The sequence below is a fragment of the Dermacentor silvarum genome, chromosome 3 (assembly GCF_013339745.2).
Source record: "Dermacentor silvarum isolate Dsil-2018 chromosome 3, BIME_Dsil_1.4, whole genome shotgun sequence".
Taxonomy (NCBI): Eukaryota; Metazoa; Arthropoda; class Arachnida; order Ixodida; family Ixodidae; genus Dermacentor; species Dermacentor silvarum.
In genome coordinates, this window is record NC_051156.1 from 228,027,782 (window position 1) to 228,035,536 (window position 7,755).

A 7,755-nucleotide genomic window follows, 5' to 3' on the forward strand; every position below is an offset into this window, starting at 1 on the left:
GTGCACCCCAGGTATCAAGGCTCGTGTTAGTCGGCTGGTGAACATGTCAGAGCAACTAGCCCAATAGGTTTCTCGGGTGAGCTTCTGCGAGGGTGCTCAAACTGCATGACGCCATTGTTGAGGATGTTATCTTACTTTGGGGGTGGCTCCATACATTCACGGGGCACAACTCATGCCATGTTTATTGATTGATTGAATAACTTTTTTTTCAGTCCCGCAGAATGCGTATTAGCACGCCGCGGGCCGCTCTCACGTCGGGACGGACAGGCCTAGCCTGCCAGTCACGTCATGGGCCAGAAGAGGGGACGTCCTTACCAATTGAGCGAATTCTCTTACCAATTGAGCGACCGCGGCACCATTTTCCTATTCACTTTCTGCGGTATTTATGTTTTACAACTGGAACTAACCCTGGGCGTGCATAGAGTTAATATACTGACTCTAGAGGACTAGCTGCCCATATGGCCCATGCACTGAAATTGGTCACCGCAAGAGCGCCGCCATTATGATACGCTGATGTTGCCAGCTCCTGAAACGCTTGCTAGACTTGGCGATAGTAATCAGTTTTAATCTGGCAACCTATAGCTTGTAGTGTGCGTGCAGCCGTGTGCGCGTGGGTGTGCGAGGTGTTGGCCGTGTAGCCGGCATTTACGCAACCCAAGCATGATACTGTTAAAATTTCCGGCGGTATGTGGTTTTCAACGGTCACGCACTAGCGAAATACCGTATAGGCTTCCCTGTTTGCTGTCGCAAGTGTCACTTGACGAGCAATAGGTAAAAAAAATGCTGTAATGTGATGTTTCTCGAACGATTGCGATGAATCACGAAAACTGTCTACTTGCGTGATGTTCTGAACAAGTCAGACACGTTTACTTACGTGTGAAGGGAAATGCCAGAGCCCTTTGGAGCTTTAGTCTTGCTCAAAAGGCACGAAAGTGCCATCGCGTCAATCGATGTCGTCGCGCGATCACATGTCAGAGCTAAACTATACCAAACGAAACCACAGAACACCCATAACGAAACTACCACGCATCCAAAACACAAATAAAAAATATGCGAAACCGAAACTCGCGTTATTGAATGAATGAATACATCGTGAATTTCATGAATTACGTTAGCAAGCACTTCCTGTAAGCTTAATAGTCCCACATCACCTTCATAAAGCCATCAGGTATTCGTTTTTATGACACAGCATAAGGCGACCTATACCTGTTTTCATCTCTCAAAAATATTGCGCTGGCCACATTGACAAGTTACAAAATGGCGCCGACAAATGGCGGCGCTCTAGTGGTCCCCCCTTTTTCGGCCCATCTTGCCTCTAGAGTCAGTTATATTAACTCTATGTGGGCGTGTATATATATATATATATATATATATATATATATACATATTCAATTTTTGGAGTCACGATTAAAATCAGTTTACTATTGGATTACACACGGTTTACCGTGGACCAATGCTTCATTGTGATATCCAATATTAAACTGATTTTAATCGTGACTCTAAAAATTGTATATATATATATATATATATATATACAATTTTTAGACTCACATTAAAATCAATTTAATATTGTATATCACAATGAAGCAAGTGTTTTGATTACACACGGTGTTCCAACTATCATGCACCAAGATTTGAAAAAAGAGCAATTGCGTTACTCCATGAAAACGTAGTGTGTATTGTTTCTATTACAGTGAAGTACCCGCAAGTACTTTTTTTCGTTACCGAGATTTAATCAGGTAATTGTAATTCATTATCTAACTCGAGAAGTACTGTTCTGATCACCAAAGTGCATGTCAATGAGAAAATTGCAGAGCAACATAAAAAAAAATGTGGGCAGCTTGCATTAGTCGTGCAAGGATGGAGTAAACGGCGGAGCTGGTGATCGACATAGCTTCCAGGTTTTACTAGGCTTGGCTAAGTTTTGCTAGGAAATGCTAAGTGCTGCTAGGCACAGTATTCCGAATCGGCTCGCCGCCGACACGCAGATTCTCACTTGGCCGCGTGACGCGCTTCAGGATGAGCGGCTTCTTCTTTGGCTGTCCGGATCTTCTTTGGTCGTCCCATCGCAAGGCTACATGTACTTGCCACAGAGTCATGAGTTCTGCCGCCGTCGCGGTGGCTCCAAACCTTATCTTCCCGGTGACGTCACGGCCAGCTGCGCCTCCCACACTTTCCGGGGCGTGGTTGGTCGAAACCTGCCAAGCCGATGCAGAGGCGCCTGCTGCAGTCACGGACACCACGCGCGTTCAGCGCGAACGCGGGGAAACGCATCTAGACGGCGTCGGCAGCAGCTCTGCGCCTTGCCTCGTTGGTGCTGCTACAATTTCTTTCTCTCTGTCTCTCGCTCTCATTTTCTCTTTCTCCCGAGCATAGCGCGCGGCGCGCGCGTGATCTCCTTCCCTCTCCTTAACGTCCCATGCCAAGGCAGCAAGTGCACAGCACAGAGGAGGCGAAGCACATGCCACTCCGCGAGGTGGTGCTAGGCAACGCGCGGTGACGTCATCGCCAGGAGATGTTTTACTTCGCACTACGCGGCGCAACCAAAGCTTAAACTTAAAGCCCCTATATAAAAAAGTAGCGACACTCTCCTCCTCCACTTCCCTCCTCCTCGATTCTCCTCTCTTTCGCGCTTGCTCCTCGACCGTGGCGCCGCCTACACCGCTCGAGCGTAGCAGACGATCTTTCGCAGAGTGAATGCGCGCTTTGCAAGGCGTGCGTTTGAGCGTTTGCCTTTGCTTTCTAGCTTCGAGTAACTTCGTGTACAGCATAAAATTTCTGTAAGGAGGGTTATATAAATTTAGTGACGGCAGGTTTTCGTTTATTCTGCTTTGAAAACTTCTTTTAAGTAGCTAACGAGCGCCAACGCCGTACCATGACGACTCCGAATGTATCGCGTGCGCTACAATTAGGTACGTAACATTTGTCAAGTGCGTGTCGCAAGATCTTCTAGCGAATTGGTGTAAATAATAAGTTTGTGATCGAATGTCAACATCTTGGCCTCCAGCAAGCCCTCGGTAACCTAATAATCCGCACCGTCCATACATGTGAATTCGCGACGCGTATCAGCTATGACGCAAAAGGCTGGCAGAGGGCACAAACAACCGCTGCACCGAAGGTTCGATATGGCATTACAAGATACAAAGCCGTCAACATGCGCGCTTGCCAATCTTCGAAGCACGCGCGAAGGCTCGCGTGCCCGCGCATGCAAGCCTGTAGGCGTACAAAACGATTAAGTGCGCCGAATACACGTCCAAATGCACCAAAGTACACGTACTCGCAACTTACCTCGCATAGTCGTGTGGAGGGTGTTGGTCTGAAGTTCTTTCTGCCAATTCGATGAATCCACGTCTTTCTTCTTAACCCGTCGCGCTTACCGGACGGTATCGAGAAGAGTCGCTTGCCTTTGCTAGAAGTATTTTGGCATCCAAAGGCGCAGCAAGCCATGGTTATGGAAAATGCCTTGAAGCGACGTCGCACTTGCCACAAACTTAGTTTAACGCATTCTCAAACTTAAACAACAAGGAAGAGCAGCGGTACCAACGTGCGCTCCTCGCCAGTCGGTAGACGCTTATCAAGCGAAAATGGCGCGGAGCGTGATCGTAAACAAACGCAGCCAGCGTCCGGCGGCTCGGCGGTCCACGTGATGCCATTAGGCCAATATACCAACGCGGCGTCGGCCTCGGACAGGGTGTGCGAGGAGGCGGCGGCATTCTTCAAAGCGTGACGCTACTTTTTTATATAGGGGCTTTACTTAAACTGCTCCGCTGTTAAATAATCACCGCCCTTCCCACTTCGTGCCGATGGTCGAACAGCGAAGCTGTGCTTTCGCGGCCGCTGGCTGCACCGTGCGAAGAGCGCGCGGCGCAAACACCTTATACTGCTTAAACTCCCGAGGAAGAAGCCGCCCAACGTGAGCGCCAGCGAGAGCTTGCTCACGTCGTGAGGAACGCGCTAGGAACGCCGTCACCCGTGAAAGCCGACGCTTCCCATCCCCCGCAACGTGCTAGGAACGCCGTGTCCATGGAATCCGATGCGTCCCATCCCCCACAACGCGCTAGGAACGCCGTCGCCCGTGGACGCCGACTTTTATACCCCGGCGCCTCTCCACCTCGTCCCCGGCGCGCGCTCCGATTGGTCGGCTCTGCTCCTCCCGGCGAGCGAGTCACGTGACCTCTCCGGCTTTGCTTTTGCGTGACGGCGGCCGTCATCACCGGCGCACGCTCGACTAAGAATAGCTCCGCTGTTAAAACTCCCGATATAGCTTCTGTTGCTCAGTACGTGCTACATAAGTGTTTTTTCTGAGCGTGAAAGAAGCCCGCGAATACACGCAGACTTGCCGCGCGACTCGCCGCTCGAGGCACTTTCGTGTATTCGGGGCTTCTTTCACGCTCGGAAAGAACACTTTTATGTAGCACGCATTGAGCAACAGAAAGCTGTTCGGGAGCTTTACAGCGAAGCTGTTAAGGGCTAGTTCCCCCAGGATCGTGACTGCGTGTAGAAAAAATCACCGCCACTTCCACTTCGAAGATGGTTGAACAATGAAGCTGTGTTAGTTACACCGAGTGTTACGAGTATTACATGCGCATGTGTTGCACGTGATGCAATTGCGTAAACACAAGTAAACACAGATCTACAACAGGAACTTGTATCGAAACGTTGCGAGCTGAGACGAGCAGCGCCTTCCGACGCTGCTTGGCGAGTGTCCATTCTGTGGTCGAAACCTGCCGAGCCGCCGCCAGAGGCATCGGCTGCAGTCACGAGACCGCACGCGTTCGGCGCGAACGCGGGGAAACGCAGATGGCGTCGACAGTAGCTCTGCGTGTTGCCTCGTTGGTGCTGCTACATACTTGCGATTCTCTCATTGTGTGTGTTTTTTTTTTTCGCGTGAGGTTTCTGTGTGTGTTTGGCGTGCTTTTTTTCACGTGCAAGTTGTTCCGCCCCTATTTTGCGCGCCAGTAATGAGAGCAAGCGACGAGCCCGTTCAGGAGTCAACGCTCGCTGACGCTCGCAGTAGGCAGCCTCTTCCTCAGGAGTGCGCACTACTCGTGGTTTTCCGTAGTGGCATCGCAGCTCAGCTGCGGTTCGCGTTTGGTATCCGAAAGGGCGCGCCGCACAGAAACACCTCTTAACTCATCGCCTCTCCACCTCGCGCCCAGCGCGGCTTTTATTGGTCGCCTCCTCCCCCCAGCGCTCCTCTCCTTCTCTGCTGGTCACATGACCTGCCCTCCTCCGGCGCGGTTCTCATCCTCTCCTGTCACGTGACCTGCGTGACACCGGACAGACGGCGAAGGCTCGACTAAGAACCCTCCGCTGTTAAAACTATCATCATCAGCATTGGCTCTAGCGTCGTCGCCTAAAGTTCCTAGATGCTTTTTTTTTCTTTCTTTAAGTAGCGTCAAGCTTTGAAGCTCCGCCGAAGAATCTCAATGGTCGGCGCTCATTTCGGCAGCCATGTTCTTCCTAAGCTTTCCTCGCAGTCACTTGCATGCTGCTGCGAGCAAACTGAGGGGAGCCTGAAGATGCATTGTTTCTGTGCGCGTTTATCTTTTTAGGGGCGAAGCTCCTTAAAGCGGCACCCGTTCGTCCCTCGTCGTAGTAGTAGTGTGTAACCAGTCTGAGAAAAATGAGAAAAAAAATTCGAAGTTGTGTCCGTAGCGCGGAATCGACCAGGGACCCCTCGCTTCCGAGCGTGCGGCGTTAGCCCACTACGCCACGAAGCTTTTTTTTCTTTTTTTTTTTTTTGCTTTATTGCATTGACATAACAGTCAACCACGAACTACGCCACGAAGCACACATAGACACAAGCACCACGATGGCAATAAATACCCAACATTAACGAAAGGCCGCGTTTCTAGCGCGTTTCTAACGCGTTTGTGCTAGCGCGTTACGGCCCGTGTAAGAAGCTGGTGTAAGACGCTGTGGCCTCTCCGCCTTACCTTCAACGCGTTTCGAACGCGCTGCCCAAGGCGGTGGCAAGTCAAGTTCAAGTCGAGGAGCGTTTATGAATACGGGGGGTACACTCTCTCAGCAGTCATGTGATGGCGTCGGCAAACGCGGTGCACGTGTAAATGGCTGCGTAAGACGCTGTGGCCGCTCCCCCTTACTAGAGAGTACTGCACGTCTCTAACGCGTTTGTGCTAGCGTCCCCTTAAGCGGGAGATCCGATGATTCCCTCCGGAGCTTCGCCCACTCATCATCATTCACCCCGTGGATATGCTGTGATTTTTTTTTTTTTTTTGTCTTTTACTTGTGCGAAGGCTTTTCTGCGGTCGGCGCGACCGCAGCTAGAAACGCGGCAGGCGTCGTATTGCGCGACCGCAATACAACGCGGCAGCCGTCGCCGTAAAGACAAATTTCGCGTTCGGCCTCAACAGCAAAGTACTAAGCCGTTTTTGGGTTGGTATTTGGTTGTCTGGCCTCATGCCTGAAGCGTATATTTCACTTGTGGTGCAGCAGCGGCCGTTGACGGTCGGTTGCTATCTACGCAGATACGCCGCTTTAGGAGGTTAGGAAGAACATGGCGGCCGATGGAGGTAGGTGTCGCTACTTAAAAAAATTGTGCGAATGACTCCATTTACGAGATATGCGCCGCCAAACTTGTGGTAAGAATACACTGTTGTTCCACTTACTGTCTTAACAAAACGTCGTATTATACATTGAAGCACAAAAGTAACTGGACGCCTATGCATTCCTCCGCAAAGTTGGGGAATTAATATCTCGAAACTGGTGTCATCCTGAGAACTAGTTCCAAGTGGATCCGCCTTGCGAACTCCCCGCCTAGAATTTGTAACTTGCAATATGTGCCATAAGGCAATTAGTTAAAAACCTATACATTTTTGTTAATTAGTCATTATACATTTCTGTTTTCTTGTGCAATTAATGTCCGCCTTCTTCGAGTAGACCAGCACATGGACTAGAATTGTGTTATCTGCCACAGACAACAAAAAAAAATTGCCGCGTATCTGGTGCTTCGCTGCAAATGTCGTCGAAAGACGATAGTCTTCTGCCGGCCGTACTACATGAGTGCTGGTCTGATCCGCGGCCACCCGTGATGCTGTTCTCGTACCATTTCCGTCCTGACATGATAAATGCAATGGAGGTTTGTTTGAACAGATTTCATTTTACCGCATTATTTCATCAAGCGGCCATTTATGTTTTGCCCTGCCTCAGACAGCGCTTCCTTATGTTGAATCGGCCGTATCTGGCTGGCATTGATAAAATTGAGGAGGCGCTGCGTGAGACATGGACGCCATCTGGCAATACATCGGGAAACATGAGCTTGTGCAGAGGGTTTCCTTCCTCCATGGCAGAGGGCGCTCGTCGGCGCGCAGTCGGGGAACGTCGTTCGTCGGCGCGCATAGCATGGCATTTTCAGCGCAGCTTAAGAAACTAGGGTCTTTAGAGTTACGTATCTATGTATTTTCTATTAAAGGACACACCTCCTAATACTTACCTAGTGATGTTGCGCCTCAGATATGCGTAATATTTACTTTGTGATCGATAACGTTCACAAGTATGAACAGCCGGACCAGTTAAGTAGTGTGGGCGGTAAGCAAGTGGTCCAACTTTGGCCGGGTGGCTGAATCGGGTGACAGACAGACAGACAGACAGACAGACAGACAGACAGACCAAATTTTCAGCGTTTAAGTTCCCCAAGAAAGACTATCGTCTTTAAAAGAGCAGCAAATCTAGGAACCTTATCGTCGCCTTGTTCGGTAGCTGGCTCGTTCGCACCCCTCGCGTTGCGCTCGT